At 42.8% G+C, this 13,691-nt stretch overlaps 1 long non-coding RNA gene across 1 annotated transcript in view; it reads left to right on the forward strand.

Moving 5' to 3' along the window:
- The window catches only part of LOC116542228, a 71,870-nt gene that overhangs the window by 1,719 nt on the left and 56,460 nt on the right, over window positions 1-13,691 (forward strand). Inside the window, exon 3 of the long non-coding RNA XR_004265124.1 lies at window positions 4,258-4,394. This is a non-coding gene — a long non-coding RNA (uncharacterized LOC116542228). The remainder of the gene's footprint in view (window positions 1-4,257; window positions 4,395-13,691) is intronic.

Raw genomic sequence — 13,691 nt, forward strand, 5'->3', positions numbered from 1 at the left:
GTAGTAAAGGAAGAGTGGTATATAAAATTATTATATAATATCACATAATATATAATATTACTGTATATTACATAATGTGTATTTAAAGACTGGGATATGACTCCGCTAGAAGACATAATGAAATGGCTTACACTTAATGATAGTGACAGCTACATGTGTGTTGATTGGTGGCTCAGAAGCCACCAATGTTCATCATTTCCTAAATGATGAACATTCTTCACGAAGTTCTAAACAAAACAATGTGAAATAGTTTCTCAATTTATATGGCTGTTGAATTTCTGGAAAAATCAGTATTTATTAATATCCATGATGAGACCCTCTTAACCTCTCTGACCTTATCTCCCACCACTCTCCCTCCTTGCTCACTCTGTCCACTCATGCTGGTCTCCTTATTATTATTTGAACACCTTAGGGACACTTACACCTTGGGGGTTTTGTGTACTTGAAATGCTGTTTCCTCAAATATCCACAAGGCTCAGGCCGTCACTTCCTTCAGGCCTCTACTCAGCTGTCACTTTCTGAGAGAGCCCCTCTGACCATCCCGTTTAAAATCGCAGCTGTCTCCTATCATGCCCCTGCTCTATCTCTTCCGTGGCATTCTACACCACCTTCACAGTGTAGCATTAACTGCTTAGTATGTTTGCTGTTAATTGTCTGACTCTCCCACTCAATTGTAAGCTCCAGAAGGGCAGGGATTTTTGTCTTTTGTGTTCTCTGATATAAACCTAATACCTAAAATAGTGCTTGACACCTGGTAGACTTTCTCTCATTGAATGTTTGTTGAATGAATAAAAGAATAAATGAACAGGTTTTTCACCTACATGACTGTCTGGCGAGATACTCTAAAGTTGTATGGGATGTGGTATGATTCTTCGTGGTGTGAAGCTATCCTTTACACTGCAGAGGGCTGAGCATCCCTGGTCTATAGCCAGGGTTGTCACTGATCTCCAGTTATTGTCACAGTCAAAAATGCACCCCAAACAGGGCCAAGTGTGATGGCTCACGCCTGTAATGCCAGCACTTCAGGAGGCCAAGGCAGGTAGATCGCTTGAGTCCAGGAGTTCGAGACCAGCCTGGGCAACATTGTGAAACCCTGTCTCTACAAAAAATACAAAAATTAGCTGGGTGTTGTGGCACACACCTGTGGTCCCAGCTACTTGGGCAGTTGAGATGGGAGGACTCCTTGAGCCTGGGAGGAGGAGGTTGCAGTGAGTTGAGATCGCACCACTTCTGTCCAGCCTGGGTGACAGCCAGACCCTGTCTTAAAAAAAAAAAAAAAAAAAAAAAAAATGGGTCAGGCATTGTGGCTCATACCTGTAATCCCAACACTTTGGGAGGCCAAGGCGGGTGGATCACCTGAGGTCAAGAGTTAAAGAACAGCCTGGCCAACATGGTAAAACCCCATCTCTACTAATAATACAAAAATTAGCCAGACTTGGTGGCGTGTGCCTATAGTCCCAGCTACTTGGGAGGCTGAGGTAGGAGAATCACTTGAACCCGGAAAGCACAGGTTGCAGTGAGCTGAGATCGTGCCATTGTACTCTAGCCTGGGCAACAAGAGTGAAACTTCATCTCAAAAAAAGAAAAGGAAGAAAAAATGCCCCCGAAACACCCTTTAATTGTCCAGCCCCCACCTGTCACTGAGAACCACTGCTTAAATAGCAGTCTGGCTTTTGCCTGAACATTCTGTCCTCCCGGCAGCCCTCTCATTACCCCTCTTACTGGGAGACTGGGTGGTGAGGGTGAGAGAGTGTGTGCTTGCTCCTAGTTACCCTTTCCAGACACTCTCCCTCCTCAAACAACCCTTTTTTCATTTTTTTAAGAACTGGTTTTTTGGTTTTGTTTTGTTGAGATGGAGTCTCACTCTGTTGTCCAGGCTAGAGTACAGTGGCATGATTTTGGCTCACTGCAACCTCTGCCCCCCAGGTTCAAGTGATTATCCTGCCTCAGCCTCCCGAATAGCTGGGACTACAGGCACATACCACCATGCCCAGCTAATTTTTGTATTTTTAGTAGAGACGGGGTCTCACCATGTTGGCCAGGCTGGTCTTGAATGCCTAACCTCGAGTGATCCACCTGCCTCACTTTCCCAGATTGCTGGGATTACAGGTGTGAGCCACCGGGCCTGGCCAAGAATTTTTGAACATAAAATAATTTCTGACTTTTAAAAAGCTGCAAAAATTTACAAGAATTCTCATATATTCGTCACTTAGATTTCCCAAATGTTAAGAAATTATATAATTACAGGCTGGGTGCAGTGGCTCACACCTGTAATCCCAGCACTTTGGGAGGTCGAGGGGGTGGATCACCTGAGGTCAGGAGTTCAAGACCAGCCTGGCTAACAGTGAAACCCCATATCTACTAAAAATACAGAAATTAGCTGGATGTAGTGCCACACACCTATAATCCCAGCTACTTGGGAAGCTGAGGCAGGAGAATTGCTTGAACCCAGGAGGAAGAGGTTGCAATGAGCTGAGATCACACTGCTGCACTCTAGTCTGGGCGACATAGTGAGACTCTATGTCAAAAAAAAAAAAAAAAAAAAAAAGAAGAAATTATATAATTACAGTTTAACTACAAAATTAACATTGGTACATACAGGCATATCACAGGTTCAGTTCCAGACCAACACAATAAAGCAAGTCAGATGAATTTTTTGGTTTCTTAGTGCATATAAAAGTTATGTTTACATTGTACTATATTAAGTGTATAATAGCATTGTATCAAAAAAGTATATACCTTAATTTTAAAATACTATATTCCTAAAAAAATACTAATGATCATCTGAGCCTTCAGCAAGTTGTAATTTTTTGCTGGTGAAGGGTCTTACCACAATGTTGATGGCTGCTAACTGATCAAGGTGGTGGTTGCTGGTTAGGGTGGCTATGGCAAATTCTTTTTTTTTTTTTTTTTTTTTTTTTTTTTGAGACGGAGTTTCGCTCTTGTTACCCAGGCTGGAGTGCAATGGCGCGATCTCGGCTCACCGCAACCTCCGCCTCCTGGGTTCAGGCAATTCTCCTGCCTCAACCTCCTCAATAGCTGGGATTACAGGCACGCGCCACCATGCCCAGCTAATGTTTTTTGTATTTTTAGTAGAGATGGGGTTTCACCATGTTGACCAGGATGGTCTCGATCTCTTGACCTCGTGATCCACCCGCCTCGGCCTCCCAAAGTGCTGGGATTACAGGCTTGAGCCACCGCGCCCGGCCTGCAAATTCTTAAAATAAGACATTAATAAAGTTTGTTGCATTGACTCTTGCTTTCACAGAAGGTTTCTCTGTAGCATATGATGCTGTTTAATACCATTTTATCCACAGTAGAACTTCTTTCAAAACTGGAGTCAGTCCTCTCAAACCCTGCTACTGCTTTTTTAGGATTATGTAATACTCTAAATCCTTTTTTGTCATTTTCACAGTATTCCCAGCATCTTCACCAGGAGTAGATTCCATCCCAGGAAACCACTGTTTTGCTCACCCATAAGAAGCAATTCCTCATCTACTAACTTCTTTTCTGAGACAGGATCTCACCTCTACCACCCAGGCTAGAGTGTAGTGGCGCAGTCATGGCTCACTCTAGCTCTCCCAGGCTCAAGCAATCCTCCTGCCTCGGCCTCCCAAGTAGCTGGAACTATGGGTGCGTGCCACCATGCCCAGCCAATTTTTAAAATTTTGCAGAGGTGGAATCCTGTTATGTTGTCCAGGCTAGTCTCTTACTCCTGGCCTCAAGCAATCTTCCTGCCTCAGCCTCTGGAGTAGCTGGGACCACAGGTATGCGCCATCATGCCCAGGAATTTTTTTAAAATTTTTTGTGGAGACAGGGTCTCACTTTGTTACCCAGGCTCTATTAAAGTTTTATCATGGGCCAGGCACAGTGGCTCACACCTGTAATCTCAGCACTTTGGGAGGCCGAGGCGGGTAGATCGCTGAGATCAGGAGTTCACGGCCCGCCTGGCCAACATGGTGAAACCCCGTCTCTACTAAATACACAAAAAAATTAGCCAGGTGTGGTGGTGGGCACCTGTAGTCCCAGCTGTTCAGGAGGCTGAGGCAGGAGAATCTCTTGAACCCAGGAGGTGGAAGTTGCAGTGAGTTGAGACCGCACCACTGTATTCCAGCCTGGGCGATACTCAAAAAAAAAAAAAAAAAAAAAAAAAAAAAAGAAAAAAAAAAATTTTGTCGTGAGATGGCAGCAGTTCAGTCACTTCTTCACACTCCACTTCTAATTCTGATTCTCTTGTTGTTTCCACCATCTCTGCAGTTACTTCCTCTGTTGAAGTCTTGAACCCCTGAAAGTCATCCCTGAGGGTTGGAGTTAACTTCTTCTACACTCCTGTTAATGTTGATGTTTTGACCTCCTCTCATGCATCACAAATGTTCTTAATGACATCTAGAATGGTGAGTCCTTTCCAGAATATTTTCAATTTACTTTTCCCAGATCCATCAAAGGAATCACTGTCTTTGGCAGCTATAGCCTTACGAAATGTATTTTCTAAATAATAAGACCTGAAAGTCAGTATTACTCCTTGATACATGGGCTGCAGAATGGATGTTGTGTTAGCAGGCATGAAAACAGCATGAATCTCCTTGTACATTTCCATCAGAGCTCTTAGGTGTTCAGGTACATTGTCAATGAGCAGTAATATTTTGAATGGAATCTTTTTATCTGAGTACCAAGGTCTCAGCAGTGGGCTTAAAGTGTTTAGTAAACTATGCTATAAACAGATTTGCTGTCGTCCCGGCTTTGTTTTTCCATTTATAGAGCACAGACAGAGTACATTTTTTTAAGGGCCCTAGGATTTTCAGAATGGTAAATGAACACTGGCATCAAGTTAAAAGTCACCAGCTGCATGAGCCTCTAATAAGAGAGTCATCCTGTCCTTTGAAACTTTGAAGCCAGGCATTGACTTCTCTCTAGGTATGAAAGTCCTAGATGGCATCTTCTCCCAACATAAGGCTGTTTCATCTACATTGAAAATCTGTTGGCCGGGTGCAGTGGCTCACGCCTGTAATCCCAGCACTTTAGGAGGCTGAGGCGGGAGGATCACGAAGTCTGGAGTTTGAGACCAGCCTGGCCAACATGATGAAACCCTATCTTTACTAAAAATACAAAAATTAGCCAGTCATGGTGGCAGGTGCCTGTAATCCCAGCTACTCAGGAGGCTGAGGCAGGAGAATCACTTGAAACTGGAAGGCGGAGGTTGCAGTGAGCCGAGATCGCACCACTGCACTCTAGCCTGGGCAACAAGAGTGAAACTCTGTCTTAAAAAAATAATAATAGTAAAAATAAAATCTGTGGTTCATCAACTGTCTTGGCTAGATTTTTCTACATAACTTCCTGCAGCTTCTACATCAGCACTTGTTGCTTCACCTTGCTCTTTTATGTTATGGAGATGGCGTCTTTCCTTAAACCTCATGAACCAACTTTTGCTGGCTTTCAACTTTTCTTCTGCAGCTTCCTCACCTTTCTCAGCCTTCATTAGAATTGAAGAGAGTTAGGGCCTTGCTCTGAATTAAGCTTTGGCTTAAGGAAATCTTGTGGCTGGTTCGATTGTCTAGCCAGACCACCAAAACTTTCTCTATATCCACAATAACACTGTTTTACTCTTATCACTCATGTGTTCACTGGAATAGCACTTTTAATTTCCTTCAAAAACTTTTCCTTTGTATTGACAACTTGGCTAACTGTTCAGCGTGAGAAGCCTAGCTTTTGGCCTCTCTAGGCTTTCAACATGCCTTCCTCACAAAGCTTAATCATTTCCAGCCTTTGATTTAAAGTGAGAGATGTTGAAGGCCGGGTGCAATGGCTCATGCCTATAATCCTGGCCGTTTGGGAGGCTGAAGCGGGAGGATTGTCTGAGCCCAGGAGTTCTAGACCAGCCTGGGCAAGATGGCAAGACCCCATCTCTAAAAAATAAAAATAAAAAATAAGAGACGTTGAGACTTTTCCTTTCACTCAAATACTTAGAAGCCATTGTGGGGTTATTAATTGGCCTAATTTCAATATCGTTGTGTCTCAGAATAGGGAGGCCTGAGGAGAGGGAGAGAGACGGAGGAATAGCCCGTCAGTAGAGTAGTCAGAACATACATATTTGTCAGTTCAGTTTGTCATCTTGTTTTTTTTGTTTTGTTTTTCTGTTTGTTTGTTGTTTTGTTTTTTTTGAGACAGGGTCTCGCTCTGTCATCAGGCTGGAGTGCAGTGGCGCCATCTCGGCTCACTGTAACCTCTGCCTCCCGAGTTCAAGCAATTCTCCTGCCTTAGCCTCCCGAGTAGCTGGAATTACAGGCATGCACCACCATGCCCAGCTAATTTTTTGTATTCTTAGTAGAGACAGGGTTTCACCATGTTAGCCAGAATGGTCTCAATCTCTTGACCTTGTGATCCGTCCACCTTGGCCTCCCAAAGTGCTGGGATTACAGGCGTGAGCCACCGCGTCCAGCCTGGTTTGCCATCTTATATGGGTTCGGTTCATGGTACCCTAAAACAATTACAATAGTTAAACGAAAGATCACTGATCTAGGCAGGGTGAGTAGCTCACGCCTATAATCCTAGCACTTTGGGAGGCTGAGGTGGGCGGATTGCTTGAACTCAGTAGTTCAAGACCAGCATGGGAAAGATGGTGAAACTCTGTCTCTGCAAAAAATACAAAAATTAAGCTGGGCGTCGTGACATGTGCCTCTAGTCCCAGCTACTCGGGGAGGCTGAGGCAGGAGAATCGCTTGAGCCCAGGCGGCAAAGGCTGCAGTGAGCTGGGATCACACGACTGTACTCCAGCCTGGGCAACAGTCTTGAAACCCTGTCTCAAAAAAAAAAGCACTGATCACAGATCACCATAACAGATATAAGAAAAGGTTTGAAATGTGAAAATTACCAAAATGTAAGACAGAGACACTAAGTGAATACATGCTGTTGGAAAAATGGTACGAATAGATTTGCTCAATGTAACATTGCCATGATCCTTCAATTAGTGAAAGACATAGTATCTGTGAAGTGCAATAAAGTGCAACACAATAAATGAGCTACTGCCTGTACTCTTAATGAAACTGCAGGGTTTATTTAGATTACATCAGTTTTTCCACTAGTGCCACTTTTCTTTTCAAGGATTCCTTTCAGGCTCCCACATTAAATTTAGTCATCATGCTTCCTTAGGCTTTAACAGTATGGAACAGTTCTTTAGTCTTTCTTTGTCTTTTATGATTTTGACCATTTAGAAGAGTCCTGGACAGTTATTTCATAGAATTTGGATTTGTCTCAAGTTACACTGTGCTTATATTCAAGTTATGTAATTTTGGTGAGAATACCGCAGAAGAGAAGTTATGTTTTCAGTGCTTCCTATCGGGAGGCATGTGATGTCATTTTGTCCTGATACTGGTTTTGTTCACTTTGAGTCCTTGTTTAAGGTGGTGTCTGTCAGTTCCTTTTTTTCCACTGTAGTTCCTCTTTTTTCCTTCATGATTAATAAATGATTTAATACTTTGAGATTATATAAATATCAACCACCCTGTTGTAAATCTCAAATCATCAGAATATACCATCAACTACCACTCTGTATCATCATATACAGACATACACACATATCTGCCTCTGTCACTACCATTACTACATTAGCTATGATCTCACTGTCATTCTTTTTAACACTGGTCCAGTCCTAATTCTTGGTGATTTTAATATCTTTATAGATGATCCTTCCAGTATTTTTATCTATCAGTTCTGTGATTTGCTACCCCACAATGATCTTGCCTTTCATTCCCACCTCAGCTACCTACTCCAATAGTCTGACTCTTTTTTTTTTTTTTGAGACAGAGTCTCACTCTGTCACCCAGGCTGGAGTGCAGTGGTACGAGCTCAGCTCACTGCAGCCTCTGCCTTCTGGGTTCAAGTGATTTTCCTGCCTCAACCTCCAGAGTAGCTACAGGTGCCTGCCACCACACCCAGCTAATTTTTGTATTTTTGTAGAGACGGCATTTCACCATGTTGGCCAGGCTTGTCTCGAACTCCTCACCTCAAGTGATCACCCTACTCAGCCTCCCAAAGTGCTGGGATTACAGGCGTGAGCCACCACATTGGGCCTGACCTTTGATCTTATCAGTACCTGTGACTGCATTATTTCCGTATTCTTAGTTTCAGGCATCCTGCTCTCTAGCCAGTACCTCCTATTTTTCTAGCCCACCTCAGCTAGTACTCCAGCTCCAGCAGTCCTTCAACCCCAGTGGGACTGAACGTTTTCACTTCCTTCACTTCCCCCATGCTCCCATGTTCCTCCTTTAATCAGCTTAGATTCCACGGCCCACTGTTACAGTCATTCCTGGACAGACAGTCTCACTTCCCTTTGCCCTCTGTCACTTCAGTGTACTTACCATCCACTTTACAGGGCATAGCCTCAGTCTTGGCTAAATCCAGCTCTCTGTTTGCTCCATTTCATTTCCTCTCCTGCCCTGCTAGATTGTTTCATACCTTCACTCCTGAAATCTTCAACATTTCCTCTCCCATCCTTATACTCAGGCTTCTTACTTGACTGAAAAAAACGAAAACCATTGGAATAAAACATCTACCAATTCCCACCATGACATCCAACCACCACATAGCATCTGTACACGTATACTCTGCCTTCGTCTCTTTTCTAGATAAGCTGCTCCTACTGTCATCAAAATCTAGTCTGTCTCTCCTTTGTCACTTGATCCCATTGTCTCTGACCTACTTGAGGACATGGTTCCACCAGTTTTCCCCTCTCTGCAAGATCATTCTCATTAGCACATAGACATTCTGTTACTTCTTCCATCTTTTCGTTGCAACTTCATTGAGATATATGTCACATATCATTCAATTCACCTTTTATTTATTTATTTTTGAGACAGGGTCTTACTATATTGCCCAGGCTGGACTTAAACTCCTGGGCTCAAGTGATCCTCTGGCCTCAACCTCCTGAGTAAAATTCACCCTTTTAAAGGGTACTGTTAAAAATAATAATAAATACTGTTATAAATAAAGTATACTGTTTAGTAGCTTTATTTATTTATTTTTATTTTTTGAGACAGAGTCTCACTCTGTGACCCAGGCTGGAGTGCAGTGGTGCAATCTTGACTCACTGCAACTTCTGCCTCCCGGTTCAAGTGATTCTCCTGCCTCAGCCTCCCAAGTAGCTGGGATTACAGGCGGGCACCACCACACATAGCTAATTTTTGTATTTTTAGTAGAGGCAGGATTTTGCCATGTTGACCAGTCTGGTCTCAAACTACTGACCTCAAGTGTTCCACCCGCCTCGGCCTCCCAAACATGATCAATTTTAGAACATTTTTGTCCCCCTCCCCCACCAAAGAAGCCTCATACTCATTAGCAGTCACTTCCTGTTAGTCTTCTCCCCAGTCTTAGCCACCCACTAATATACTTTCTGTCTCTATCTAGAGATTTGTCTATTCTAGATATTCCATCTAAATGCAATCATACAACTGGTCTTGATGGCTGGCTTCTTTCGCTTAGCATAATGTTTTGAGGTCCATCCATGCTGTTGCATATATCATTCCTTCCTATTGCCAAATAATATTCTGTTGTATGGATCTACCACATTTTGTTTATCCATTCCTCAGTTGGTCAGTTCAGTTGCTTTCGTGTCTGGCCAATATGACTCAGGTTTCTCTGAACATTTGTGTGCAAGTTTTTGTGCGGATATATGTTTTGTTTTCTCTTGGGTGGATAGCTAGGAGTAGAGTTGCTGTCATATGGTGGCTCTGTGTTTAACTTTTTCTTTCTTTTTGAGACGGGGTCTCACTCTGTCGTCCAGACTGGAATGCAGTGGCTCGATCTTGGCTCACTGCAACCTCCACCTCCTAGACTCAAGTGATCCTCCCACTTGAGCCTCCTGAGTGGCTGGGACCATGGGCATGTGCCACAACACCTGGCTAATTTTTGTATTTTTTGTAGAGATGGAATTTTGCCATGTTGCCTGAACTGGTCTCGAACTTCTGGGCTCAAGTAATCTGCCCTACTCGGCCTCCCAAACTACTGGGATTATAGGTGTGAGCCATGGTGCCTGGCATTACATTTTACTTTTTGAGGAACTATCAAACTGTTTGCAAAAGTGGCTATGCCATTTTACATTCCTACCAGCAATGTATGAAGGTTTCAATTTCTCTATATCCTCATAAACACTTTCTGTTTGTCTTCTTTATTATAGCCATCCTAGTGAGTATGAAAATGGTGTCTTATTATACTTTTAATTTTCATTTCCCTAATAATTAATGATACTGAATGGTCTTTTATGTGTTTGTATATCTTTGGAGAAATGTCTATTCAAATTCGTGGCCCATTTTTAATTGGATTATGTGTCTTTTTATTACTGAGTTACAGGACTTCTTTTTTTTTCTTTCCTTTTTTTTTTTTGGAGATGGAGTCTTACTCTGTCGCTCAAGCTAGAGTACAGTGGTGTGATCTCGGCCCACTGTAACCTCTGCCTCCTGAGTTCAAACAATTCTCCTGCCTCGGCCTCCCAAGTAGCTGGGACTACAGGCACATACCACCACCATGCCTGGCCAATTTTTTTTCTTTCTTTCTTTTTTTTTTTTTGTATTTTAGTAGAGATGGGGTTTCACCGTGTTGCCTAGCTGGTCTCCAACTCCTGAGCTCGGGCAGTCTGCCCGCCTCAGCCTCCCAAATTGCTGGGATTACAGGTGTGAGCCACCATGCCCAGCCAGGATTTCTTTATATGTCTGGATATAATATAAGTCCTTTGTCAGATAATATGAATTGCAAGTATTTTCTCCCATTCTGTGGGTTGTCTTTTCGTTTTATGATGGTATCTTTTGATGTACAGTAGTTTTTACTTTCAGTGATGTCCAGCTTACCTATTTTTTTGTCACTTGGGCATTTGGTGTTATATCCAGTAAATCATTGTCTAACTCAAGGTGACAGAGGTTTATTCCTATGTTTTCTTCTAGGAATTTTATTATTTTAGCTCTTACATTTAGGACAGTGATCCATTTTGAGTTATTTTTGTTTCAAGACAGGGTCTCATTCTGTCACCCAGGCTGGAGTGCAGTGACGTGATCACAGCCCACTACAGCCTTGACCTCCTAGGCTCAAGTGATCCCCCCACCTCAGCCTCCCGAGTAGCTGACACTACAGGTGTGAGCCATCACACCCAGCTAACTTTTGTATTTTTTGTAGAGATGAGATCTCCCAGTATTGCTCATGCTGGTCTCAAACTCATGAGCTCAAGTGATCCTCCCACCTCAGCCTCCCAAAGGGCTGGAATTACAGACGTGAACCACTGTACTCAGTCCATTTTGAGGTAACTTTTGTGTATCGTGTGAGAGTAGGGGTACAAGTTTATTCTTCGGACATGGATATCTAGTTTTCTCAGCACCTTTTGTTGAAAAATGCTCCTTTTACCATTGGATTGTCTTGGCAACCTTATCAAAAATCAATTGACCATAGACCAGGCATGGTGACACCCATCTGTAGTCCCAGCTGCTAGAGAGGCTGAAGCAGGAGGATCAGTTTAGCCCAGGAGTTCAGGGCCAGCCTGGGCAACATAATGACACCCCATCTCTGGAAAAAAAAAAAAATAAAGCATTGACCATAAAATATAAACATAAAGGTTAACTTCTGGACTCTCTATTCCATTGATTTGTATGTCTGTCACTATGCTAGATCACACTGTCTTATTAATTATTGTAATTGTAGTAAGTTTTGAAATCAGGAAGTGAGAGTCCTCTAACTTCGTTCTTTTTCAAGATTATTTTGGCTGTCCTTGAATTTTCATATGAATTTTAGGATCAGCTTTCCAATTTCTTTCTTTTTTTCTTTTCCTTTCTTTTCTTTTCTTTTCCTTTACACATAGGATCTTTCTCTGTTGCCCAGGCTGGAGTACAATGGTATGATCATACTTCACTGCAGCCTTGAACTCCTGGGCTCAAGTGATCCTCTTTGCTTTTTTTTTTTTTTTTTTTTTTTTGGAGACAGGGTCTTGCTTTTTAGCCCAGGCTGGTATCAAACTCCTGGCTTCAAACGGTCCTCCTGCCTCATCTTCCCAAAGTGCTGGCATTACAGGCATGATCTACCACACTCAGCAGTTTGTCAATTTCTTTTTTTTTTTTTTTTTTAAAAAAAAAAAAAGGACAACTGGAATTCTCATAGAGATTATGTTGAATCTCTATATATCAACTTGGGGAGTATTGCCACTTAACAATATTGTCTTAATAATTTGTGAACGTGGGATTTTTTTAGATCTTTAATTTCTTTCAGGAGTGTTTTATAGTTTTCACTACAAGTCTTATAGTTCCTTTGTTAAATTTATCCCTGGGCATTTTATTCTTTTTGATACTGCTTTAAAATTTGATTTTTTTAATTTAAAAAAAATTTTTAGACCAGGCACGGTGACTCATGCCTGTAATCCCAGCACTTTGGGAGGCCGAGGTGGGCAGATCATGAGGTCAGGAGATCGAGACCATCCTGGCCAACATGGTGAAACCCCTTCTCTACAAAAATACATAAAATTAGCTGCTGGTGCGAGCCCATAGTCCTGGCTACTCAGGAGGCTGAGGCAGGGGAATCACTTGAACCTGGGAGACAGAGGTTGCAGTGAGCTGGGATCGCGCCACTGCACTCCAGCCTGGCAACAGAACAAGACTCCATCTCAAAAAAAATTTTTTTTAATTTCTTCATGATTTTATCTCAGAGGCAGGGTTTTGTTTTTTAGAGACAAAGTCTTGCTCTGTTGCCCAGACTAGAGTGTAGTGGCTCCATCATAGCCCACTGCAGCCCACTCATGGGATTATAGCTGTGAACCACTGCACCTGGCTGGATTTTTTTCTTAATTTTCTTTTTTGGAGGGGTGGGGGCAGAGTCCCACTCTGTCACCCACGCTGGAGTGCAGTGGCCCGATCTTGGCTCACTGCAACCTCTTCCTCCTGGGTTCAAGCAGTTCTTGTGCCTCAGCCTCCCAAGTACCTGGGACTATAGGTGTGTGCCACCACACCCAGCTAATTTTTGTATTTTTAGTAGAGATGAGTTTTTGCCATATTGGCCAGGCTGGTCTTGAACTCCTGGCCTCAGGTGGTCCACTGGACCTCAGCCTCCCAAAGTGCTGGGATTACAGGCATGCACCACCGTGCCCAGCCCTTTATTTCATTTTTTGATTGTTCATTGCTAGTGTATAGATATACAATTGATTTTTGTTTATTGATCCTCTATCATATGACATTGCTGAACTTGTTTATTAGTTCAAATCATTTTTTGGTGGATTCCTTGGAATTTTTTAATATGCAAGATCATGTTATCTCTACATAGAAATAGTTTCACTTTTTTCTTTCCTATCCGAATGCCTTTTTTGTTTATTTGTTTGTTTGAGACAGAGTCTCGCTCTGTCATCCAGGCTGGAGTGTAGTGGCACAATTTCAGCTCACCGCAACCTCCACCTCCTGGGTTCAAGCAATTCTCCTGCCTCAGTCTCCCAAGTAACTGGGATTACAAGCACCCACCGGCATGCTTGGCTAATTTTTATATTTTTACTAGAGATGGGGTTTCACCATGTTGGCCAGGCTGGTCTGGAACTACGGACCTCAGGTGATCCCCCCGCCTCAGCCTCCCAAAGTGCTGGAATTACAGGCATGAGCCACTGTGCATGGCTCTTTTTGTTTTTTTGACACAGGGTGTTGATCTGTAACCCAGGCTGGAGCACAGCATTGTGATCATAGCTC

This window comes from Sapajus apella, unplaced genomic scaffold (assembly GCF_009761245.1).
Source record: "Sapajus apella isolate SASKATOON/1434 unplaced genomic scaffold, GSC_monkey_1.0 scaffold164, whole genome shotgun sequence".
NCBI lineage: Eukaryota > Metazoa > Chordata > Mammalia > Primates > Cebidae > Sapajus > Sapajus apella.